Below are 27,450 nucleotides of genomic sequence, written 5' to 3'. Positions count from 1 at the left end.
GATACATAATACAGTCCTATCAATGACAGAGCAAACCTTGTGTGGGGAGGTTGGCCTGGAGCAGAAGTTACTGTTTCTCTGGCAGTGCCCATCGTTCTCCTGCTGGTGCTTTGCTTAGATGAGAGCCTTAGCATCTAACCTGAGAAAACATGGTGATAAACAGCCAGAGTCAGGGCCGTGCCTGCGTGTTGCTTGTTAGGACTTACCACCGAACGAGATCATGTTATAGTGCCCAGTGGGTTCTTTTGTATTTAATAGGCAAGGATGTGGCCATGCTTTCATTTATAAAAATGAGACTCTAAAATAAAAGCCTGGGTGCCCTGACTGTGTGGGGGCAGAGGAAAACTTTCAGGGGTTGCTCCCCACGCTTCCTTTCTTTTTTTTTTTTTTTTTTTTTAACAGAGCTGAGGACCGAACCCAGGGCCTTGCGCTTGCTAGGCAAGCGCTCTACCACTGAGCTAAATCCCCAACCCCGGTTCCTTTCTTTTAAGTGAGCAACTTTGTGCTGGGAATGTAACCAGTGGTAGAGCCCCTGCCTCGTAGTCGAGGCCATGGGTCCAGTCATCATGCACTGACTGTAAAATTAAACACAGTATGAAACAAAAAAGATAAGAATGACCACAGCCTACTGTTTGGTTTCTGGGCATCTATAATCTTACATAAGTTACAGTCTGATACTCTCCTAATTTTGCTTTCAAGTATTTTATTAAAATGACACATGTACTAATATTAAATAATTATTATTAATAATAATTAATACTTAATAATAACTATAATTTAATTAAATATATTGATTTGTTCAAAATTATATTGATTAATTTAATTAATGTTAATTAAATATTAATAGTTGATAAATAAATAATAATTAAGTATTAAACTAATAAATTTACTTATTTTATGTGTATGAGTGTTTTGCCTATATCAATGTATGTATGTATATATGTATGTAAGTATTTATGTATACATGTATATCAAGTACATGTATAGCTCTCTGAGGTCAGAAAAGGGCGGTGTGTCCATTGGAACTAGAGTTATGGATGGCTGTGAGCCACTTTGTGGGTGCTGGGAACTGAACCCAGCCTCTTTGCAAGAGCAGCAGATAACTTTAATCTCCAAGTCAACTCTTCAGCCCCAATTTGACTTTTGAATGACTACCAGAAATACAATTGGCATTACAGGGTCTCACCTGAAAACCTTACACGCACGGAGTGAATGGTATCCTTAGTTTATTAGAAAAGCAAAAACCAACATATTTTATTCTAAAGCAGTAGGAAAATTATCTATAGAGACATATTGGTTTATAGGGAAAATTTAAGTATTTGGTAAATAGAACTTGGCTCCTTAGTTTCAGGCTTCATAAATCAAGTCTTGTTTATTTACTACAGTCTGCTCAGGTTCCCTGGGGGGTGAGGGCACCTGGGGGCGGGCATTCTTGGGGAGACACCTGTTTCTGGTTTGGTTGTTTGGTTGGTTGTTTGGTTGGTTAATTTTGTTTTGAAATAGCTCATCACCTATGTGGTCTAGGCTGGCCCCAAACTCATGGCTGTCTGTTTTTTGCCTCCTGAGTACTGAGATTACAGGTGGGCGTAGCCACACCCAGTGGAATAGTTCGGTTTAAAACAAGTTGAAACCAAGAAATTGATGTTTTCCTTCCACTTATACATCTGAGGCTTGTGTGTGTAATCGTGACTAAACTACATGTTTGTATGTTTTTGAGGTGTGTTCATTTTAGCCAAAAAGCTTAAGATGTTAATGTGTTCGCTGCATCAGTACCTGTTTTAACTGAGGAAGAGACGAAAGCTATTTCTGGCAAGACTTTGTGTTTTCCAGTTTTATAGCCAGCAATTCCAGAGATACAGTCTTCTATTGGACTAGGATGGGGCGGTTGGGTGGAAGGGTTGCTCTCGGTAGGACTGGCTTTTACGTTCTTGGTAGTCTCTTCAAACCTTATTATGGTGTATGTGATAATCCAGGGGAGTTTGGTTTTAAGAGGAAGTTCCCTTTTTTCCTAGCATGCCTTATGAATAACGTTTGAACTGGTGTGGATTTTAGTTACTTCCTGAAGAGGCAGAAAGCTGGCTGTCGGGGTTCTGGAATGTGTGGCACTGATGCCTTGGTTATTAGAGTGCCTCCTGTGTGACGATCACCACCACAGAGCAGTCTTCACAGAAAAATAAAGAATAATGCGACAAGCGGCTGGAGAGATGGCTCAGTGGTTAAAAGCACTTGTGGAGAGCCTGGCTTCCATTCCCAGTACCCACTTGGTGGCACACAAGCCTGTGTAACTCCAGTCTCTGGGGGAATCTGATGCCCTCTTCTGGCCTCTAGGGGCACTGCATGCACATGGTACTCAGGCATGCACGCAAAACACCCATAAGTATTAAGTTAAACTAAATCAATATTTAAAACAATACTTTGTCAGTATGAAGAACCTAGAATAGTACATTTATTTATTAATAAATTTAATAAATAAAATAAAAATTAATTTGTTTTAATAAATAAAATTTAGGATTATGATTATCTTCTTTAAACCAGAAGCAGCAGAGGCTTTGAACTACGAGGAAAAGCCCCTGGTGAGCTCAGCAGATGCGTAAGTGTTTAAAGTGACTGCAATGTTCAAAGCCTTCTTCAGCTCGGCTCTCCACATCCCTGGTGATGAACACCTGTGTTCCAAACCTGGAGCCAATAGATGGAGAAATGATTTCACTGTAGTAGAAGTGGCTGGAGAGATGGCTCGGTGCTTAAGGGCAGTTGCTCGGCTTGCAGAGGACCTGGCTTCAGTTTCCAGTGCATAACTACCTGTAAGGCCCGTTCCAGGGAGTCTGATGGAGTCTTCTCACTTCCATGAGCACCAGGCACATATGTGTCGCACACTTTGTACATGTGTTTGCACACTTTGTACATGTGTTTGCACACTTGTACATGTGTTTGCACACTTGTACATGCTGTTGCGCGCGCACGCGCACACACACACACACATTTAATTAAGAAAAATTATAGAGCGGCTGCAGTTGGAAGGCCAGTCTTCCCGTCTTACAAGATGAAATCACAGTTGTGAAAGGTTTTCTGTTAGGATGGTTGACTTACCGGAACAATGTGCTTCTTGTTTTGTTTTGTTTTGTTTTTTTTTGTAACTGCAGCTAACTTTAATTAGAGGCTGAGAGAAGAGAGTAAGGTGTGTGGAGGAGCCAGGGAGGAGATTAGTAGGCTAGCCCATCCACCACAGCCCGGTGCTTCCAGGGTGCGTGCCAGGGCAACCTGAATTTGCCTTTTGTGTGGAAGGAGTCTTATTATCCCACAAAATCACAGATATGGCCTGCCCATCACATGGTGTTTGTTCTCTGGCTACAGAGACTTAAAAGGTTCACCCCACAGCCCTCTTCTCTTGGGAAAAGCAGAAGCTTGACACTCATGACCTTCCCCAGAGACTAAGAAGTGTGAGAGTGGGCTTGGATGCGGGTATGTCGAGAGAGGTGTCTGCTGAAGTCGAGCGTCCGAGCTCAGCATCTGAGCTCTGTCAGTTCTGCAGACCCTGGGTGCTGAGCCGCAGTGGGACCCCCATGCCTGACCCCCTACTCTCTTCCCTGGATTGCAGTGGGACATGCTTACATTCCCAAGATTGAAATGAGGAACATGGGAGAACCCTTAGCTTTATAATGCTCTATGCTCTATTGAAGACTCTGTGTGTGTGTGTGTGTGTGTGTGTGTGTATGTATGTGTTCATTTGAGCATGTGGGCATGTATTTTTATTGAAACCTGTATTATGAGGGAAAAATAAAAACATTGAAATATAGTTTCTTCTTCTTCTTCTTCTTCTTTTAGAAGGCTCACATTTGGGAAGTTTTAGCTTAAGGCGGGGGTCCAGGGGATCCAGCATCTTTCTTCCATGTGTTATTTTTTTCAATAGGGAGCTCTGATTTATTATTTTAATAAATAATAAATAATATTATTTATTATTAGGATAGGATAGGATAAAATAAGTATCCTAACTTATTTTAATTAAACAAGGTAAAATATTCGAAGAGAAGAAACAGTTTCTGTTATAAAAAAAAAATTCAAGTCAGAGTTTCTCTGTGTTACTCTGGGTGTCCTGGACCTGGCTCTGTGGACAAGACTGCCTTTGAACTCAGAGAGTTGCACCTGCTCTTGCCTCCTGTGAGATCAAAGGCATGTGCCACCATCACTGATGTAACAACTTTAAAATTACACAGTAACTAGGGACTGATAACCGTCTGGGGATAAGAAGTGTCTACTAATGGATAGGAAGGTAAAGCACACAGTCTGCGCAGTGCGTGCCTGAGGTCGGTCACACAGTAGGTCTGTATAAGGTCATTAAGAGAACTGGTGCTGCTGAGGTAACAGGCAGTTGACAGTAGCCCTTGCCATGTGGTTCTCTGGTGTGGTCTCGAGATCAGACTATTTACCACAAAATTATTTCATAACCATCATGTTGCTACCATTATGAGTTGTAATGTAAATATCTGATCTACGACCCCCCCCCCCAACTCCCAAAAGGTCGAGACCCACAGGTTGAGAACCACTGCTCCAGAGATGGCTTTGAAAAAACAAACAAATAAAAAATACCCTTCTCCATATACTTCTGATAGGGTCAGGTTTGAGAGCAGCAGGCTAGATGCACCGTCTTTACCATCGCAGGCCTGCAGTGGGGATAGACTTCCCACGGTTCTCCATGGTGGCAGCAGGGGGAGCAGCCTCCTTTGAGGACTGGTGTAGGCGGCTGGCCTTACAAGGACCACCAAGGCTGGTCTCCTGGGCATATACCCAGAGGATTCCCCACCATGTAATAAGGATATATGCTCCACTATGTTCATAACAGCCCTATGTATAATAGCCAGAAGCTGGAAAGAACCCAGGTATCCCTCAACAGAAGAGTGGATGCAAAAAATGTGGTATATATACACAATGGAGTACTTACTATTCAGCCATTAGAAACAATGAATTCATGAAATTCTTAGGCAAATGGATGGAGCTAGAGAACATCATACTAAGTGAGGTAACCCAGTCTCAAAAGATCAATCATGGTATGCACTTTAATAAGTGGATATTAACTTAGAAAACAGGAATACCCAAAACATAATCCACACATCAAATGAGGTACAAGAAGAAAGGAGGAGTGGCCCCTGGTTCTGGAAAGACTCAGTGAATCAGTATAGGGCAAAACCAGAACAGGGAAGTGGGAAGGAGTGGGTGGGAGAACAGGGGTAGGGAAGGGGACTTATGGGACTTTCGGGGAGTGGGGGGCTAGAAAAGGGGAAATCATTTGAAATCTAAATAAAAAATACATCGAATTAAAAAAAAGACTTAAAAAAAAAAAAAAAAGAGGTGCGGCGGGAAGCCATGGCGTGCGAGCAGCAAGCTGAGTTCCCTCTCTCTGCGTCCACTGCCCTGTGGCACTTTGTGGAGCTGTCTGCCCTTTTCATGTCCAGCCTCAGATGTCTGTGGGGCTCTTTGCTGAGGGTCACAGGCAACAATAATGTTTGACTTGGAGGCTGTGCTTGCCGGTTTGCCTCAGAGATATAGGAAGCAAGAGATAAGCTTGGCGCTTCTCCTGAGACTGATTTTACTTTAGACCAGGGACCTTATCTTGTAAGCTGTTAACACCCCTTGACTTTCCTGAGGCGAGGGTTTTGGGTTGCAGTGTTTGAAGGAATCTCTAGTTAGCATGTCTCATGGAGAGCTGGCAGCTTCTGCCTCTAAATGTTCTTTGTGAACTCCAAGCGTTACCTGGGGACTCCTTAGGAATCCAGCTCACAGGCTCTGTCCCAAACCTCTTAAATCAGAAGTTCTGAGGCGGGTGGCGAACAGTCAGGTCTGACAAACCCCATGGGTGATTTCGAAGCCTGCTGATATTGAGAAGTGCTATTTTTAAACCTAACCTTAAAAAAGTAATTGTGATACAGAAGTCATGGGGATTTACATGTGTGCAGTTTTTGAACTTTCTCTTGCTATCGGCTTCTGCTTTTTGGCTTACTCTGGTCTGATAAGATACAGGAATTATTTGGGTTGGGTTTGTATTTGTTAAGACTGTCTTTGGCCTGGAATGTAGCCTGTTTTAGAGGCGGTCCCTTGGGCCACAGAGAAGAATGTATTTTGTTACCTGGTATGTGGGATACTCTGTAGATAACCTTATTTAAGTCCTGTTTGATCAGTGGTGTGACTTCACCTCTGAAGTTTCTTTGGTGATTTTTAGTTTCAATGTCGTATCTAAAGACAGACTGTTATTCTATCGGAACCAAATTGATTTTGTGGCTGTTAGTATGAGATTGGATGTTCCAGTGTTTAGCTTGTGTATGTTTACACTTGTATCTTCTCAATGAATTTTCCCATTTACTAATAGTGGCCTTTTAAATCTCTAATTTTGGTGTGGTTTGGTTTGCTTGGTTTCCATCCTCTCCTCTAGCTCGCTAGTTTCTTGGAAACCACAGATAATTGGATTGTGTTTTTTTAAGTCAGTTGGTCCTTGAGTTATAATTGGCGATTTGAGGTTGTTCTTTGAAAGATGTTTACGAATTCTTATAATTTCGTTGTTGGGTTATTGTTTCTTCTTCTGTCTCTTCCCCATTATTGGGGGTGTGTGGTGTTTCTCTCGTGAACGTTATTCTTTTCTTCTGTGTCAGTCTTAAGATTGACACTGTCTTTCTTCATCCCCGGGCAGTGCTGCCTTAGTCTGTGGTCAAGTGCCCTTATCTCTCTATTTTGAACGACAGTTTCCTGGCTGGCTATAGACGTCTGGACTGGCAGTTATTTACATTAGGACATGAAAAATGCCGTCCACATATTCCATGTGTTCCGTGCTCTTAGGCTGCCAATGAGCTATTTGATGTGTTTTGATACGTGTGGGGTGATTTAGTACTTTCCCTTAGAATGTTTCATATTCTCCTCATATTCTCCAGTATTTGACACTGTGCCTGGTGGCTTTTGGTGGAATCAGGTTACCTTTTTCAGTGTATGTGTATAAGGGATAAGTCTCTCTCTCTCTCTCTCTCTCTCTCTCTCTCTCTCTCTCTCTCTCTCTCTGTGTGTGTGTGTGTGTGTGTGTGTGTGTTGAATATAATTTCCTGTGATGTATTTGTTTAACTGTTAGTTTAGTGTCTCTTCCACTTTAATTTGTGGCTCTTTCTTACTGAGCAGTCTGTTCTTGAGGACTCCGCCCCTAATACCCCGCCCCTCCTCTCACAGAGAGGAAAGCCGGCTTGCTTGGCATGGGGCGTCTGCTTCCCCTCTTCTGTGGGGACCCAGGAAGCTGGAACCGTGTTCATTCTGGCCTCTTCCTAGTGTGTCACCTGCCCCTTCATTGACACCAGCAGCTCCTCTGCCCCTGCCACCTTCTGTGGGTGTCCAGAGCACTTTCTCTTTTCTGTACAGGACATACTTTTTCTCTATGTAGCCCTGGCTGGCCTAGAACTCACAGAGATGCATCTGCCTCTGCCTCTTGTGCTAGGGTTAAAGGCGTGTGCCACCATGCCCAGCTGCTGTTTGTATATGCACTTTCCTCCTTTAACTAGGTCTCATGGTGACTGTTTCCAGTCAGCTATCTATTGGAGAAGTCTCACATCTATTGGATCTAAAATAAAGAAAAATGCAGATAGTTGAAAATCGGAGCTGACCGCATGCCGGGGTTAGACGTGTGCTGGGGTTTTCAGTCTCTAGCTTCAAATAGTTTGATGAGTGAAGTCTGAGAGGGGAGGTGCCAGTGTTTGGAGGGAGGGGAGGTCTAGCCACCTCTGGTGTTAGCAGCTGCAAGCTCTAGTCCACCAGGCATCCCTTCCCACCATCAGGTACCCCTCTGCTCTGCTTTAGAGCTCCCAGCATGCCCAGCAAACACAGCACATGAAAGAGATTCATCGGCAATCTTTCGCTGCAAGGAACAAAACTGACTTAGGAATGAATTTATCAGGACCCTGAAGTACTCCTAAGAGCGTAGGGGGCGGGTGTGTGTGTGTGTGTGTGTGTGTGTGTGTGTGTGTGTGGACCCATTGTCCCTACTTTTCTCAGCTCCCTGCAGACTAGCTCTGCAGAAAGAAGCCATTCACTCCCTCTGTTGCCTTTTGCCTGGCTATTGATTACAGGAGCAGACATGGAACCAGGACACGGGGAGTGTGTTGGGAGGTGGGAAAGTGGCTTTTCTTTGACACAGTGACCTCTTCAGAAAACCCCAAAGAGGCCACAGATTGCATGAAAGGACAGAGGCGTTCTCTGCACATGCCATTAGCTGGCTATTGTGGATTTAGCCATTAACCTTACCCTAGGGGAGCGACGGCTTTGGGCTCTAGGCTGATGTTGACTCAGAGGGAGCGTGGTTCACGTTCTAGTTGTTCTGCTCCCAAGGCTCCATAGCTGTCAGCACCTGATGCTTTCAGTGGTGCCTGACTCTGTTAGTGCAGACGTCTTACCCGGCAGTGATGATAAGTGAGACTGAGGTTTTAGTAAAAGCCGTCATGGTCCAAGCCTTCTCATGGGTGTCTGCTTTAAAAGCCTCCTTTATTAAGAATGTTGAAAGCCAATGACACGGAACTAAGAAAACACAGACTCTGGGTATTGGGCTCCTTCCCTCTTGTTTGTTCAGTCAGTAGTTGATTTGAATTAGGGATGAATCTTAGTTCACAGTCTAGAGGCTCGGGGATTATTGCATTTTTCTTAAGTGACTGATTATTCACTCTGAGTTACAAGATTCACCTTAGTTGTTCCTGAGATTCTTGCTTCCTGGGGTGGACACCTCCCTCTTGGGGTTGCATCAAGCTTCCAGACCTGATTGCATGTCACAATGTCAAGTAAGGCCTTTGGGTCCTGTCACTTTGGGGCCACTCTTGAGGTCATGCTTGGCCACATGAGTATACTTTCAACATCAGGGCTTTCTCTTGGGACTCCCACTCTTCAGTGGGTGCAGGCAGAGGGCAGATGTGGCCCTGCCCGAAGGCAGGAAGCCAGAGTCATATGTAACTAAGAGTTAAAAGAGAAAAGCACTGAGCAAGCGTCCTGTCCCATGGCTGTCAGCACCAGTCCTGTGAGGAGATACTTAAGTGCTGGGTGCTGCCAGGTGGTCTATAGGCCGAGTTTCCTCTGGTCACCTAGCCAATTTTCTAAAGCTTCTGTGGCTACATCCACACTTTGGGGATGCCAGCTGGACTTGCTGAGATGCGTGGCCTCACCCCTGCTATTGGATGGGTGGGTGAGTGGGGGGATCTGAGACATTTGCTTGACTTTCTGAAGCCAATTTGCAAACTTTTCTACTGCGCATGTGTTAGTTTTCAAATTTCTAGCACTAATCTTTAAATTAATCAAAGCATGTGTTTCCCCTTCCTGGCAACGAGTCATTTGGTTCCACTAATATTCTTTGATAAAAAAAAAAAAAAAACCTGTCTTCCAGGGTCGCACAGTCATGTCCTCTTGCTCTTAGACTTCAGCGAAGCGCTGTGAGTGCCGTCAGGTTTAACTATCAGCTGCTTGCTTCTGTTCTGAGTTCAGACCCTCCCTTGCCCACAGCACAGCCAGCGCAGTGCAAAATAGACATTTGGGTTGGTAATTAGGACTAAATGGGAAGGACACGTAGGATGCCAAAGCCTATACCTAGTATTGATAGAACAGTGTTTGCCAGAGGGTTCTGCGAAGCCCTTGGCATCTAGAGTTGCAGCACAGGCTGCACATAAAATATTTATAGATCACAGCATGCTTCCCCTTTGACAAAAGGGCTCGGGTATGCACTGTCACCACGGACATCGCTAACGGCCAAGCCACTCAAGGACCTTTGGAAGAAAGGAAAGTGTTTGCTGATAGAGCAGCCTTGGTTTCCTGCCAAAAATAGTTTAACTTTCGTAGAGCACAGTGATCCTCAAGAATCAAGAAACATAAAGGGAGGGAAGTGGGTTTATTGGAGACCGTGTTTACTAGAGACGCTCAACAGAATGAACAGAGAGAGCTAGGAGCTGTTGGAAGCTGGTTGGAAGGAATGTGCTTAGCCTCTGGGATTACAGCTGAGAAAGCAAAAACACAGCCAAGAAGTCCTAAGAACCAGTAGGTATATGGCTTGGTGTTGGTGTGTGTGTGCATGACTGTGAGTGCACATACAATAAAGACAATCAAGGCTAGAGGTGAGTGTCTGGTGTCTTCCTCCTCCTCCTCCTCATCTTTCTCCTCCTCCTCTTCCTCCTCTTCCTCCACCTCTTCTTCTTCTTCTCCTCCTCCTCTTCTTCTCCTTTCTTCTTCCCCCTCCTGTTCCCCCTCTTCCTCCATCTTCCTCCTCCTCTTCTTCCTCCTCTTCTTCTTCCTTTTTCTCCTTACTCCTCCTCTTCCTCCTCCTCTTCCTCCAACATACTCTTTTATTGAACCCGGAGCAGAGAGTCTGAGGGATCCACCTGTCTCTAGCTCACCTGTGTGTGTGTGTGTGTGTGTGTGTGTGTGTGTGTGTGTGTGTGTAGTAGCCCTGACCAGCCCTGGAACTCTTATTGTAAATCAGGCTGTCCTTGAACTCAGATCTGCCTGTCTCTGCCTCCTGAGTCTTGGGATAAAAGGTGTGTGCCATCATGTGTGGCTAGAATATAATGCTGAGAAATAAATACTACCCTAGTATTAGAAAGGTATGGGAGAGTGGATGTGACATCCTCATGGGCAACTCTTCACAATATCAGCTCTGTATGTTTTATATGACTGGCCTATCACCTTTTCTAGAAAAATAACTAAGAATATTTGAAAGGATATCTCAGATGGCATTGTTTTACAAAACTTAGAAATTATGTCAGTGCATTAAAAGGGGTTTAAAAAATGAAATCTCATGAAGTCATTAAAATAAATGTGTAGTAAACTATTAAACGACACAGTGCTTCCATTAAAATAAGTGGGAAAAGCCAGTTACAGTAATAGCAGATCATTCCTGTTTGGATATTAGTTTGTACATTGGCCCTGCAGATATGCCAGAGTAGAAGAGGAGTCATTAAGATGCTTGCTACTAGCACTTAAAAGCTTCAGTCTTGAATTTTCTAAACCTATAGTTGAGAACAAACAGTTATTTAAAAAGATGAAACATGTTACTTTTAAAATAATTGAGCATTAACTATATAAATTCCCCAACCTCGTGCTGCTGGTTTGTGATCTACTTTCTTTTATCTGCGTGAGTAACCAGCGTGTTCCTGAGGCCGCAGGCGGAATGCCAGCTTCCCAGGGTTGACAGCGTAAAGTGTTGAATGGTTCTGTAAGGTTCCTTAGGGAGACAAAACCAGGCAAGCAGGGTGGTGTTGGTAGAGCAGGCAACCATCCCAGTCAGACCCTGAGAGGAGAGCCGAGGGAGTATAGGTGCTGCCACAGCTTAGGACTGAGGTGTCTCCAGCTGCTGCTGGTATTATGTTGGGAGCTGATGGTGGAAACTTCGGGAGCATGTTCCTGGGTAAGGTCATCACGCACCATACCACATCCTGCTAGCTCTGTTTCCTGGCCCACCATGATATAAACCTACCCTCTGAAACTGTCCATCCAAACAAGGCCTTCCTCTCCATTAGTATTTCTCACAGAGACAGGAATGAAACTAAAGAATTCTGGTGTTTTTATCAGAATGTTAGGTCAGGCAGAGTCTTTGAAAGTGACCGGCAGTCAACCTCAGAGTTCTTGACAGGCAAGTCTACTGTTTCCATTTGCCCTCCTGGTTTCTCCTTACAACCCTGCCACAGGTACCCCGTGTCAGCCATATTGAAAATTGCACCTGGGGGGGGGGGGCACCTACCATTTCCTGTTTCTCCAGGCTGAGGCTGAAGCCTCCTGTGAATTTTCACAAGACCCCATGCTCATCTCTTTGTCCTTGTGCGCCCCTGCTGTTGGTGTGGTTCTGTCGGCTCTGTAGTGGCTCCGCTTCTCCTCCATCAGATACTCTCTCCTGCATTCCTTGACGCGCCCTGCATCTCCCACTCACCCCACCCCCTGCCAAGACCTTCCTTTAGTTCTTTATCCATCATGTTTGGGATAAAATTGTAGAAACCCATCGCCTTTTTCCCATGGCAAGTTATTGTCCGCGCTGCAGAGAGCCTGGTTATGAGTTTGAAATGTTCACTTTGGTGTGAGACCTAACAGACATGCTCAGAACTCATCTCCTAGCTCCATGAGGAGACCCTTAGACTGAGTGGTCAGTGAGCAGTCCCCAGCCTTTTGACATTTGCTTCCCGGTGATTTCTACAAACGTGCTGAGCCATGTTTATAATGTATCCTGGGACCTATGTGACCCAGCAGGTTAGATGTGCCCAGTACTCAACGGTGATTGAACCTGACAAACAAAAATTATACACAACTGGGTAACTCTATATTTTAAAGTGCACATATATTGTGAATGAATCAAACACAGGTAAGCCTATCTACTCAAGTGTTTATCGTTTCTTTATGGTGAAACCTTTCAAAATCCTTTTAATAAAGGAAGCCTTTAGTAAAGGCCTGTTGAACTCAAAGAATACTGACAGAGATGACTCAGAGGAGAACTGACTTACAAAAACTCTAGTGCTGTCCACACGGAAGGAAAACTTAATTCCAAATCATCTCTTCACAGGTGGACAGTTAAACTGGATTCATAAGGCCACATCGGACAGGTGTGTTAGTTGGTGTGTGAGTGTTAAGATATGAAGATAATGGATGTTGCTAGGACTGGGGGACCCAAGCCTGTACCCTACAAGGGGACTTGAGAGTTACATAGAAAGGTGTAAGAACCCTTGGCTTTGTCTTGTCAGACTAGTCTCACTGGAACGAAAGGAACTGGAAGCCGATAGTACCTAGTTAGTGCGATGGTAAAACACCATGGGGGAACTAAAAGCCAGCAGAGGAGTTTATATTGAACAGAAGACAAAATCTTTAACACCAAGGGTCTGAGTAAAGGAGGACTTGAGAAGTTTTAAGGCCAGAGAGCCCTGGGGTTGGTAGTGGTCTGTAGGGTGGGATGGGTGTGGCTGGTGCTGTTGAGTACCCGTGGCGGGGATCTGCAAGACCCAAGGACGCGCTGTTCTTACTTAACGGATTTCACAGCAGCCTCCAGGTTGTACGCTCTCACCTCAGTTATAGCGAAGCTGAGCTTTATGGCAGGCAGAACAGATAACCTGGTTACACTCTGCGAGGTGGAGCAGGCGCTAGTCATACCCGGGGAGCCTCTGATTTCATGGCACCACGGAGGTGTGAAAGCTGGCATCGGATCTTGATTGCATAGTCGAGAAAAGCAAGAACTCAGGGACAAGGGCGATCGATCTGTTTAAGGTTGTGCAGGTAATAGGACCAATGCGAGAGAGCTGACTGGTGGCAATCTACAGGGGGAATCCAGGCTACTGGTTGTTAAGAAGTCATAGACATTATACTGGTGGATTTAGAAAGAGGCAATGAAAAAGAAGTTCTTATCTCTTATATATCATATATATGTAAGATAGATCACATATATGATATGGTATGGTATGAGATGGTATGGTATGATAAATGATATGATGATATGATATGATATGATATGATATGATAACTGAGGATGAAAGACAGCCAGGAACCAAGCCCTTTTCTTTGAAAGAGTGAAGGTAATTCACCATAAGCATCATGGTGGCTAGCTTTTACCTGGAGCAGAGAGACTGGTTTTTGCAGTTTCTCAGTTCTTTCCTGCTCCTGCCCCCAGCAGGAAAGAGGTCGAGGTTTGGTTTCTGAAACAGGACTGACCCTGATCGTTGACTCCCCGGCCTGTCTGTCTGAACTGAGAAAGGAGATTGCTCTGCCACACTTCCCTCAGTGAGATCTTTTTCCTCTCAGAATGATCGTTGCCATCCTGGACGGACTGCAGAGCTACTGAATTACATCCATCTTCCGGCCACACTACAAAAGTTGTCAGTGGAGTTGAGATGTTTATTGCAGTAACCTCTGACCTTACGTGATTTAAGGTAAGGTTATACTTTCTTATCTTATAACCATCACAAAGTTGTCATGTTTGTCTTCTATAACTTTACTTTCTACAGACATTAATCCATTCCCCCTCCACTGGCTTTTTTATGTTCTAATATTCCATTCAGAACTCTCTTAATCTGAAAATGTATAAGAGTGCAGAAAATATTTTTATAGGATGAAATATGAGCAGGCTGCTTGACTGAAGAATGGAGGTGGAATGTATTATTCCACAGATTAAATCAATAAACTACTCCATTTCCATAAACACAGTCTGCATAGACTGGCTTATACCGGAAAGAATTTATTAGGTCAAGAGGAGCATTATTAAGACTACTTGAAATAAATGGAAATGTTTAGATATTAATATATTGCTGATTTAAAAATTCAAACGACAAAAGTAAAAATACAGGGAATTTAAGAGAAAACTATTATCCCTCTTCCAGAGATGCTAACACTTCCCTGAGTTATTTTCCCAGTTTATGTTGTGTGTGTGTGTGTGGTTCAGTTGCTAGATTGGTCTAGAAATGATTGACACTTACCGCATTCTTGCCCTTTTGCCAGACTCAGCACCATCCACTTTGTAGGCATTAAATTATTGTCTCCTTTAAAGATTATTTCTTTTTCCTTTATTACTGTCTGTCTGTCTGTCTGTCTGTCTGTCTGTCTGTGTGCACGCATGCGTGTGCACAAAGGTCAGAGGACAACGTTCAGGGCTGGGTCCTCTCCTTCCGCTGTGGATTGTGGGCACTGATCTCAGGCCATCAGGTTTGCCTGGCAAGCATTTTACCTGCAGAGTCATCTTCCCGCCCTGCCAGTTTATTAACTGAATGGTGCCGTGAGATCGGTACCACCATCATCATTTGCCGCTAAGAAAACCAAGGCTCTGAGAAATTAAGTGACTGACGAGTCCAAGCTTGTAAACCTGGGCTACTGAGATAATAAACCCCACCACTAACTAGGCTGTTCCACACACTTCGACAACATGCTAATTAATCCCTTTCCCATACCATTTTACATGGCTGCGTTTAATACTCAGCCTCTCGGCCCGAGGCTTCTCTTGACTGTACACATCACTTCTTTCTGTAATTTTAGAAGCTTCATTTCTGGGTTATTTGTTGAACACATATATGGTCATTTCTTTAGGATGAACTCCTTGGATTCAGGATAGAGAAGTTACTGATGGTGCCCAGCAGTGCCTGAGGATTGCAATTTGAGCGGCATTGTCTATTTTTAGAGATCGCAATGGTTCTTGTGTGTCTATCCCCTCCCACCGAGCATTCTAGAGACTGTCACCTCTGCGCTCTCCCTTTGTGTCATCACTAATGGAGTTGTAGAACTGTGCATAAGGGTGAAGGGAACAGGCTCTGGAGTAAGATGCCTGGGTTTAGATCACAGCAAGGTTAATCTGCCTCAGTTTCCCTGTCTGTACAATGTAAATAAATGACAGTAAGACCTCCCTTGTAAAGCACTTTAGGATGGTGCCTTACTTGATCCGTGTTCAACAATTGTTGTCCACTACAGCTGTCTTCTAGAAGTACATGGAAGTACATGCTCACATTATTAAAAAAAAATGTTCTGCTTGTTTTGAGTGATGCGTGATTGTTACCAAATTAGTAATTCACAGTAGACAGCTGACATTGTCATACTGTTAGCATTGGCTGTGATGAGCTGAAGCTCTCCCACAACCATCCCTGCCTCAGTTGGTGCAGAATGTTTAAGTGTGATGGCAGAGCAGAAACAGGGATAGCCAGGCTGTTAGAGACATACAGGCACGAGTGTGGGTGCACATGCGCACCCCATACACACCCAAGCACATACACATGAACACATACACACACACACACACACGTTTGATCCTCGCTGCATACCTGTGAGGGAGGTGAGCAGCCGTTATTAACCTGGATTTTACAGGGGAGGAAACTGACTTGGAGATTCAGTGTTTTGCTCACTGCATATGATGGACTGGTCCATGACTTAGCTGGTGTGTGCTCCAGATGTCTGTCTTTGGCTCCTTAATCCTCAGTTTTGATGTTCCACGCACAAGGATAAGTCACAGAGTGCTGGGTGGGGACAGCCAGGGCCAGAGATGTCCTGGGAAAGGAAGAGCAAAGCTGAAGCTCCCTGGGGAGGAGGGAGAGAGGGACGCTCCCTGGGGAGGGGGGGAGGGACACTCCCTGGGGAGGGACGTTTTGGGGGGAGAAGGGAAGGGCGGTAGAGTTGGGAGGAGGAAGCTTGGGTGTGTTAGAAGTATGATGTATGATGGGGAACCATGTGGGGGATCACAAGTGCATAGATGGGGAAACTGAGGCTAGGACCTCAGTGCCCAAGGGGCTGAATGGAATCAAAGGAAGAGGAGTACCTCCTTTGCCACCCTCCTTTGCCGTTTGTGTCAGGATCTCTTGTATCCCAGTCCTCGACCTCCCACTGCAGCCCAGGATAACCCTGAGCTTCTTTAAGAGGAGTGGCCCCTGGTTCTGGAAAGACTCAATGCAACAGTATAGGGGAATACCAGAACAGGGAAGTGGGAAGGAGTAGATGGAGGAACAGGGGGAGGGAAGAGGGCTTATGGGACTTGCGGGGAGTAGGGACCCAGAAAAGGGGAAATCATTTGAAATGTAAATAAAAAAATATATCAATAAAGAAAACAAAGCAAAACTATTAGTAGTAGTATTAGTGTTAATAGTGTGAGGGCACATGTGTGTGAGTTCTTGTATGCATGTGTGCGCAATCACCCAGGTTGTGTATTGTGTGTAGAGGGGTGAGAACACCTCAGCATATGTTGAGATGTCAGAGGGTCAGAGTATAACTTGTCAAGTTGACTCTCTCTTTTTTCCTTAATATGGCTTCTCTGGGTTGTTTTCAGGTTGCCAGCCTTGTTCAGAAAGTGCTTTTGCCTTCTGAGCCATCCTTATGTGCGACTTTGAACCTCTGATCCCCCTAGCTTCACCTCCTAGTGCCGGGATGACCGTTGCGTATCTCAGCCAGTGTATTAACGCTGGGGCTCAGACCCAGGGCTTCATGCGTTTTCACGCATGTGACAAAAGTGCTCTACTGACGCTGCTGAATCCCTGTCTTTGTCACTGTTCCGTTGCTGTGAGGCGATACCATGACCAAGACAATTCGTTTAAGAGATGGCATTTAACTGGGGGCTTGTGTACAGCTTCAGAGGTTTGGGCTGTTATCATCATGGCGAGAAGCACGGCAGCATGTTGGAGCAGAAGCTGAGAACTGTATCCTAATCTATAAAAGACTGGGCCTGGCGTGGGTGTTTGAAACCTCAGAGCCCATGGCCAATGACACACCTCCTCCAACAAGGCCACGCCTACTCAATAAGGCTACAGCTATATGAGCCGAAGATGGGGGCCATTCTTGTTCAAACCACCTCAATCCCTGTGCCCTTCTTTTAAGGTTGAGACATAATGTATATATTTATGCAGTCTAGTGTAGAGCTATAGTACATATAGAGAGATATGATAACGATCAGATGGCAGATTGGCAATACTTTTTCAATCGCTTGTTAGATATTGGGAATACTAAAAGTTCACTCTTTTAAAAATGTGTGTGTGTTCAGATGCATGTACATGCACCCTGTGTGTAAAGGCCAGCTGTCCATCTCAGATGTTACTCCTCGGGACCTATCTACCCCGTTTTTGAGACACAGTCTTTCACTAGCCCGGGCCTTTCTGGTTAGGCTAAGCTAGCTGGCTGGCGCGCCACAGAGCTCCCCTGTCTTTGTCCGCTCAGCACTGGAATCAGAAGCATGCGCGTCAGTTTTTAATGTGCGTGATAGGGATACAAACTTAGTTCCTTGGGTTTGCACAGAGAACACTTTACCAATTGAGTCACCCCACCCCACCCCTGTACCCCACATTGTGTCATTGAGACAGAAAGTGTGCCTTCTCCAAGCCTAGCACACAGACTTAGGAACTCTGAAGTAAAAAGGAACGTTCATGAGGAATGGATACTTAAAACTCCTGTGTAGCCCAGGCGGACCTCAAACTGGGATCTCCCTGCCTTAACTTCCCTGAGCTGGGACTTTGGAGCTGCACCTCCACATCTCATGCCAAGGCTCCTCACAAAAGGAAGATACATGTTAGTGAAGAGCGAGAGAACAGGGTGTGGGCTTTAGCTCAGAGGAAGGGGAACAGCAACAGTTGAACTCTCGAGGGCTCTGCTGTGCAGGACGCTAGACCTGGCAGTGTACCCACCACACAGCTCCACTTGAGGGTGCTGAGGCAGACTTGCCCGCCTCTGGAGCCATGGGGAAAGATGGAGATGGCTCTATGCTCAGCCAGAGACAGGCACACTCTATCAGGAAAGTGAAGTTCCTTAGTTGCCCATGCAGTGAAAAGACCCCACCTACCGTGACAGGGTCGCTAGTGTCAAAGTGGCCATCAAGCTGTGCTCCTGGCTTGCTGGCATCGGTGACAGTTTTGATAGCTGCTCAGTGGACACACGGACCCTTGACTGATGGAGAAGAAGCAGGGAGAACTGTTCAGGGTTTGCTTTGAAAATCTTTCGCTCAGGGCTGTGCTCTGTGATACTTTCTAAAACATGGAAACGATGTTGGACTCAGCGGGTGCTCCCAGAATCCTTCTTCCCGTTGCCATAGTTCATCTTCAGCCTACACCTAGCCCCCTCTCCAAGGCACTTTTAACAGACCAGTGGTTCTCAACCTTTCTAACGCTGCTATCCTGTAGTGCAGTTCTTAATGGCATGGTGACCCCCACAACTGTAAAGTTAACTAGTTGCTACTCCATAACTGTAACATTGCTACTGTTATGAATTGTAATATGTGACCCCTGAGGTCTTAACCCATAGGTTGAGAGTCACTGTAATAGTATACCATGTCTTATTTCCTGATAGTTGATTTTTTTTCTTTTCTTGAAGATTTGACTTTTTTGGTTTTGTTCATTTGTTCGTTTGCAAGAGAGTCTCACTGTAGCCCAGGTAGCCTCAAAATTGAAGTCATTTCAAGAGTACGACTTTGTCTGTTATTAAGAATATTGGGTACTGGATGGAGAAAGGTAGATGTGTACATGCCTCATCTGTGCTGGGGACAGCACTCACGAGCATGCTTGCTGGCCTGGGTTCCATCTCCAGTGCCACAGAAGAAGGCGGTGTGACCATAACTGTCAGATCACTGGACTCTGGTGTTGGGCCGTGTGTGTTGGAGCGGAGTTTAAAGACAAGAATACCCCTGCTTTTATCAGTTGAGAAAGTGACTTTGTAGTTTTATCAAAGGTGATTGAGAAGTTGATTTTAGAAATGTACTCTACTGATCAAGTCTCTTTGGGTGTGTTTGTTAACATCCATCCTTCTAACTGTACATTCGAGACCATTCTAAGTGTTTCCTTACTGTAAAACCAAGAAAGGGCCCTTTTCACTCAATGTTACCTGGAAGGCTAAGCCAGTTTATAGTCCTTCTGACACTGTGTAAGAGGTCTCAGTTCCCATAACTGTCTTAACACGGGGGAAAAAGACATATTTAAAATATAATAAGAGGGCAGGAGAGATGGCGCAAGTGTGTAAAGGCATATGACTCGAGTTCTGTCCCCGAGTGGTGGAAGGAGAGAACTGACTCCCAAGGTGTCCTCTGACAGTCATGTGTGCAACACGGTGCCTGCAAATACCACCTCCATCCTCACAAGAAATAAATGAATGTTTCACAAATGAGGGAGTTGACGTGGCTCAGCAGGTGGCATCTGCTGCCAGGCCTGATGGTCTGTGTCCCCTCCCCGGAACCACAAATGGGAGAAGAGAGCCATCTCCTGCACATTCTGACCACCACACAGGCTCTGCTATCCACACATGTACCATACCACACATACACCGCTCCCAAGAAATGCATGAAATTAAAGCAATAACAAAAAAATGCACAGGGCTCTTTATGGACATAGGAACTTTTTTTCTTGTGCATTCATGCTTATTCTTTTGTAGATTTTTTCTATTCAGGCACTTTGCTCCTCTCGCTAGAGAAATGGCTCTTTTTGTTTCTATTTTACCAGAATTCTAAAATTCTTCCTGTAGAAGTAGTCATTCTTTTTTTTGGGAGGGGGGAGGGTCTTGAATTATCCTTGGTGCTAATGCCTGTATGTAAACATGTAGACAGTATTTATTTTCCTTTATCGTTTCTGCATAGACTCATTTGGAAGCAAGAATGCTGTAGTCCTTGCACTGATGTCTATAATTCTTTCAGGTGTGGTCCCACGTGGCATGCCCCTGCCTGAGCCCATCCTGACAGTCCCTTCATCAAGACCCTGCAAGGCGGGGCCTGATCTGGCTACTCCTGTTCTTCATCCCCACCTCTTGTCACTGTGCACACCGTGTTCCGGTGCTTGGCTGCCTCTTGGTGTGGGGGAACATGCCAACCTCTTTCTCTGCCTCTAGGGTTCTATGGGTGCTGTTCATTTGGCTGGAATGTTCACATATATCAAACACACACACTCAGAGACATACACACACTCTCACACAGACACACATACACACATACTCACATACACACTCTCACATAGACAGACTCAGAAATATACACAGCATGGAGACACACATATGGAGGCAGACAGACAGACAGACAGACACACACACACACACACACACACACACACACAGATGAACATACATGCCCCTTGCAGCCGATGCTCAGAGAGGCAGTTCTAGAATGAAGACTCTAGATCCTGGTGTTTGGGGATCACTGGGCTTCTTGTTCATGAGCTTCTCAAACTTCCTGGCTTGTGACTCTGGACTTATCTTCATAATAGTGCATACTGAAGATTCAGTAGGTCAATTTATGCAAAACTCTCAGAAATCTGTCCCAGCACAGAAGTGTTCCCAGCCTCACCCTTATCAATTCTTGTAGGCTCCAGCTTAAATTTCTCCTGAGAGTGTCCTCCTGTCTAACAGGCAGATCATTCCCTGCAAAACTCTTACTGCACAGTCTTGCCTTTTTCCCCTTTGAGCACTCACCAGTGTGCAATTACTTTTTGATTTACTTTTCCCTGTAAGCCTTGTGGGGTAGGGGTTGTGTCTATAACAGGGTGTCGAATACTTCATTGACTGCATTTAGAAGACATGAATCGGAACAGTATCTCAACCACCAGACTGCATGGAAATTTACTTACATTTTCCTTATTGTTGTTTTATGACCTTGACATTTTAAATATATCCACTTGAACTTTAGCTTGAAATACTATTTGAGATCAGCATTTCCCCCGCTCCCATCCCCCAAACGAGTAGCCAAATATAATTCTTTTAATAGCCTCCAACTCAAACTGTATGTCCTTGGGGACTTGGAGTCATTTTGTTTCTTTTTCTCTATGGGATCGTCCTCTGTATGGAAAGTAAATGCAGAGGCTGTTCCTAGACTTGAGCCAAATTCCTGGTGAGTGTGCTGGCCGGGTGCCAAGCAAGATGATCCTGGGGTCATCCTCAGGGCCCTGCTTCTAAGAAGGAGAGAGGAAGTGGTATTGTCTTGGGGAAATGATATCATCAGCTCCATAGATAATGCTTCTAAGTTTTAGGCAATCTTGTTTCAGGAAATTCCGTCTACTTTCTTGGAAATCATTGGACCTGGAAAACTTCAGAACTCTAGTATCTAAAGGCCTTTTCCAAACCCAATCTTGGCTCTAGAAGTAGGACCCAATTACTCTCTTGTTAAGGCTTGGTATTAGCCCTAGTAGTAGGACTTGGTAGTTCAGAAAAGTATTAGTCATAATTCTCTTCCATATTTGAACTCTTTTAAAATTAATGGCAAAAGTATTGCATGTTCATGCACTCAGCAAAACATGTACAGAAACCAAGTAGAAGGTTTGAGAGTCATGTGAAGGTCCTAGGTTGAATTCCCAGCCTCCACATAGTGGCTCACAAACCGTCTGGACCGCTAGTTCTAGGGAATTGAATTCTCTCTTCTGTGGTGTATCTACATATATGCAGGCAAAATATCCACACAAATAAATCTAAATATCTTTAAAAAAGAAAATACGCCTACCTCCTGATCTCCCTTTGCAGTAACCCTGCGGGTTTCTTATGTGCCCCCCCTCTCTCTGTCTCTCTCTGTCTCTCTCTTAGCTATACTTTCTGAACAGACTTTCTGAACAGCATCAAAAGTCGACTTTCTTGCACCCATCAATGGGTGGCTTTAATAACACTAGCCGCCTTTGTTTCTTGGCTGGCAGCCTTCTAGAGAAGTCACCCGCAGATGCTTTCCCAGGCTTCGAGACACCAGACCCCACTTAGTCTGTGGGACCCACTGGAAGCAGCCTGCAGAGGCCAGGCGTGCCGGCACATTCCAGGATGTGCCATCATCTGATAATGATTTCTGTCTCGGTACAGAGGAAGAAGTGAAGATTGGGGCGTTGTATGAACGGGAGAGACGTGGTTGCTTCTGAGTTCATGAGGCTGACGATTTAGCTACAGTTTTCATTGGATTGTGACAGAATAGTTTGATTCCCTAAGAAACAGCGTGGTAGATGGGGCACAGTCCCAATATACAGTTTTTCATGACTGTGCTTCTTACAGATCCTTTGGTACTGGGAGGTGGAACCTAGTGCCTTCCTTACGTCACATCATACATACCCTAGCACTGCCTCATCCCACCCGTGTCTTCTGCTTTCTCGCCCCGTAAGAAAAGAAGAGAAGTTTGGGGTGGGCGAGGGTGGTGCACAAAGTCGACTCCTGGCTATGCCCTTCACATTGGCGCTAGAGAGCATGCCCGACTCTGATGGATAGCTCTCGCCCCTGAGAGCTGTAGGGCTGGCTGTAAGTGATGGGGGCTCTGGGCTTAGGCAGAATTGCACTTGTAGGGCTTTTCCACAGTGCCCACCGCATCACACTGGAGAAGCGAGTTTCATTGCTTAAGAGAACAATTTACGGCTAGGGCCTCATCTCCGTGTTTTGGCTCTTTATGTTTTTCTGCCTCTTAATAAAATGGGAAGTCGCCAAGCAATTAAATAGTAATGTAGTTTTCAGGCAGGAAGTGGGAAAGGGCTAACTAGGGGGAAAAGGCTAACATGATTGACAGAGCCTGGTAGGAGATTTACTTTGAGAATAACTCGTTCCTCAAAACTTTTCTTCATTTCTTTCTGGTGAGAATTGTGGGGTAAATCATGGACTGGGAGGATGGAGGATTAAAAATGCAGGAGTTATGATTCCGTTTTGACTCTGTAAGTCTCTAAATCCTCCGCCATAACACGGAGCTTTCATTTCAAAGTGTGAGGCAGTGTGCCCGGGATTAAAGCGCACCCAAGGCACGATTACATTGTTAATTAGCTGAGATTGTTTGTATTTTGTGGGGTGTCTTAAGAAAAGATGAAGTGAGGGAGAGAACCCAGGGGTTTGCTTTCCGCTCCCTGAGGTCAGGGCCATAACTCCTAAAATATTCAACAACATCGGGCGAGGTTTCTGTAGTTTCTAGAATGTTTCAAGATGACACAAGTAATTTTTCATGCTGTTAACGTATTTACAATTATATCTAATATAATAACTCGAGAGCTTGGTTCATTTCCCCCTTCTCTCATTTTCGTATCTAATAAAGCAATGAATTACAACATCCTTCTTTGGTGCCTTACTATGAGGGTGCAGAAAGTCAGATCTATGGTGTGCAGTGATCATAGCACTAACTGCTGCTTGTTTTTCAAGGAACTAGGAGAAATTCTCCCTAGGCCCCCACCTCACGGTGGCTGTCGGGGACCAGGGACATAGTGAACCCCGGATCCAACATGACACTGATGGAAACTCTGTGTGTGTGTGTGTGTGTGTGTGTGTGTGTGTGTGTGTCTGCGCGGAGACTGGAAGGGGAAGAAATGTCCCCACCTCTCATTTCCTTCGCCACATAACTTTCAGCATTAGGAATTTTTAATGACACTTAAAATGAAACAAAGTTGATTTTTTTTAAAACAGATTTCTTTATTTATATATGTGAGAACACTGTCCCCGTCTTCAGATACACCACAAGAGGGCATCAGATCCCATTACAGATGGTTATAAGTGACCATGTGGTTGCTGGGAATTGAACTCAGGACTCTGGAAGAGCAATCAGTGCCCTTAGCTACTGAGCCATCTCTCCAGCCCAAGTTAAGAGATTTCAAGATGCTTTTAAAACGAGGGCTCTTAGTCGAAGTTTTCTCCTTTCCTCCCCTATCTTCCTATCGCCCATTTTAATAATCACATTGAAATGACACCAAGAAATATGTCTCAAGTTTTAATAGTTGGTACCTGTTGACAAAGGATTAACTAGGAATTAATTTACCTGACCTCTCAGAAAATAAGTGTTCTGGTGTGCATCTGTCCTGGGGAGACTGGAGGTCTGAGATCCAGGATCACCTCAATCAGCAGGATAAGAACCCCAGGAATAAACCTTGTCCTTCTCCTCCTGCTCTTTCTGGTGTGCTCCTGCAGAGGACGATCATGAGGATTTAAACCAGAGACCAGGTTTACTTACAGAACCTGGTGAAGGGGGACCGGGCAGCTTTTCTAGCAAATCTTGGTAACTTGATGTCCTAACCAAGGTCCTGTGCATGGTCTTTGGAAGCAGCAGCTTCAGTTCAGTTTCTTACCAGAAAGGAGGAAGGACCTGGAGCCTCTTTGATAGCACATGTATAGATCGTGTTTGGAAAGACATGGGTAAGAACAGCCAGAACATGGCCTCTCAACCCAACTGAGCGAACTCACTTATTTCCCAGGCACGTGTCCCCACTGCATGGGACCCAGGATTACACAAGACTCCGGATTTGGAGCGCGTTTCTCCCCTCCTTACCACAATCCTTCATGCAGGATATCGCTTGGAGTAGCAGCTAGATGCAATAGATCCTATGTATGCTGGTCCCCCTGCCCTAAAGTTAGCTTCTCCGTGCTAAAGCATCAACAGAGAATTGGTGATTCAGGCTCTTTTTTAAAACGACTTTTGACTCATGTATGTTTATTTCATTTTAATTTGTCTGTGTGCCTGACATGTGTATGCAGGTGTGCGAGGAGGCCATAAAGAGGGAGTTAAATCCCTTGAATCTGATTTACAGGTGGTTGTGAGCTGCCATATGGGTGCTGGGAACCAAGTTCTGGTCTTTCCGAAGGAGCGGCATGTGTTCTTAATAGTTCTTAATGTATTCTTAATAATTAATAATATTAATTATTAGTAGTTAATAATAGGCCACCCCTCCAGCGCCAACAAAGTGCTGTTTCTCAAACTTTATTTTTAATAAGATCAAATGTTCATAGCACAAACATAAATTCATGTACCACTGCCATCTCTGTTTTCAAAGCCTTTCACCATCACAAAAGAATGCCCTGAGTGCAGAAGCAGCCCTCGCTATTCCCCGCCTCCCCAGCATCCGACAAACCATTAATCTGCCCCAGTCTCTGTGAACTCACTAATTCTGAACGTTTCGAATAAAAGCTATTAGACGCTAGTGTGATCTTTGTATCTTGCTTCTTTCACTCGGTGTGTTCAAACAGAGTTGGGCAGATGACAGTTTGTACCAGCCATGCTTGGGGCTGAATGGTACTCCATTGTATAAGGTACACATATACTGTTATGTTTATCCATCAGTCCCCTGGACTTTTCTGTCTATCACCACGCAGGTGTTCAAGGGCGTGCATTACTGTGTCTCATGTGGTCTGTGTATCTAGAAGTGGGCTCTGTCATACACAAATTCTATTGACTTGTTTGAGAAACTAACAAAAGTGGTTTCCATAGTAACTCAACAGCTTCATCCTCACTCGTAGAGGGGTTTCCCTTTCAAATCCTACTAGCTTGTGACTCTTTAAAACCATCCTAACTACTATTGGGACTATCCATAGTAGTTCAGCGAGGAGTTGCATTTCTGCACAATCTGTGGTAATGATGATTTTTTTCCATGTGCTTATTGGTTATTTGTATATTTTCTTTGGAGGGGAGTCTATTCAAGTCCTTGCCCGTTTGTTTGTTTGTTTTTTAAGTTGGAGGATTTGTCTTATGATTGTTGAGTTGTGGGATTCCTTGCATATTCTGGATATTAACCCCATTTAGATGATGCTTGCCAGATATATTTCTCTCTCTTTTTACTTTCTTCATAATTGCTTTGTTGTGAAGAAAGTTTGGATTTTGGTGGCGTCCATGTATCTGAGAATCCATTGCTGAAAGCTGTGCATATTAAATCGATGTTGTTGTTGTTTTGTTTTTTAAAGAGTTTTGTGCTTTTACCTTTGACACTGAAATCTTTAACATGTTTGGAGTTGATTTTTTGTGTTCTGTGGGATTGAACCCAACACCACCCTTTCACAAACTGTTTCCCAGCGTTGTCTGACAGAACTGTCTTTGCTCATTCAGTGACCTCTGCTCTGTCTGTCTAACCTTATCAAGGCCATGCTGCCTCACCACTACAACTCTGTCATAAGTTGGGAACGTGGGTGCCCGTGCTGTGGTGTCCGATATTGTTTGGAATTCTTACCTTGTAGCCCTGTGTGGGTGAAAGGCCCCATGTCTTCATCTCTCTCTTCTGGGGTTATTTGTAGTAAGTATATTGAATGCATTGGTGATGCATGGTAGTAGTGACATCTTAAAACATTAAGATTTTGTAATCTGTGAATATGGGTGGGTTTTTTCTTTTTCTCTCAGACACAGTCCTCCATGTAGCCCAGACTAGTCCTGAACTTACAATCTTTCTGCCTGAGCCTCCCAAATACTGAGAAATCAGGCCTCTTCCACCATACCTGGATACTTAGAGTCTCTTTCTGTTTATATTTTGAGTTTTTCTTAATTTATAGCACAATTTTACATAGTCTTTATGTCACAGATGTGCTTTGAGCCCACTACCTTTAACAAGTATTTTTCTCTTGTAAAAAGAACTAGCTGTCCCCTCTTCTCCCCTCCTTTCCCTTTTGTCTCTTCTCCAGACACAGGGGCTCACTCGGGGTAGCTTCAGACTTGTCATATAGCTGAGGATGACCTTGAACCCCCCATTTTCCTGCCTCCCAGGTACTGTGGCTTCAGGTATCTGCTACTACCACAGCCAACGGAATCATTTGCTTTACTGTATTTTTATGTCTATCTGATTGATCCCTAGAGGTGCTGTCCAGTCACTCACCATGGATGCTCGCAAACAAACTCAGACCTGACCTGTGAGCCATCTCTTCAGATCCCTGAATTATTTTCTTGGTTTCTTTTTGGACTGTTCATTCCTGTGAGGAGAAATAGAACAGCCTCTAATCTTTATTTTTTAAGAAACTAATTGCTGGGACTGGAGGTGTGACTCAATATGTGCCTGCCCTGTGTGTGAGGTCTCAGGTTCGATTCTAAGCACCACCCAAAACAACAATGATATGATAATAACGTCTATAGGTTACATTAGAGATCTGAGTAGGAACCTCATGATTCATCAGATTGTTTTTAGAGCCCCCGCTGGGATGCATTTGCTGTGCGCTCTGCTACAATTTCTCTGCGTACATACATGCCAGTGCAGTTCTTCCTACGGGTTCGCGCAGAATGTGGTCTGCCTGTTTGATCTTGTGTCTGCCTGCAGATTTTGGGGGATTCCTTCCTCTGTATGTCTAGGCTTTCTCTCCTTTAATGGGGAGAGC

The 27,450-nt window shown here is 44.6% G+C and overlaps 1 protein-coding gene across 1 annotated transcript in view; it reads left to right on the top strand.

The window, feature by feature from the left end:
• Positions 1-27,450, top strand: part of Kank1 (KN motif and ankyrin repeat domains 1) — a 187,440-nt gene that overhangs the window by 57,740 nt on the left and 102,250 nt on the right. Inside the window, exon 3 of the mRNA XM_052187924.1 lies at positions 13,768-13,895. The gene's annotated coding sequence lies outside the window, so the exon portion shown is untranslated. The remainder of the gene's footprint in view (positions 1-13,767; positions 13,896-27,450) is intronic.

Source organism: Apodemus sylvaticus, chromosome 1, assembly GCF_947179515.1.
Source record: "Apodemus sylvaticus chromosome 1, mApoSyl1.1, whole genome shotgun sequence".
NCBI classification, from domain to species: domain Eukaryota; kingdom Metazoa; phylum Chordata; class Mammalia; order Rodentia; family Muridae; genus Apodemus; species Apodemus sylvaticus.
This window is presented reverse-complemented; position numbering and strand designations above follow the sequence as displayed.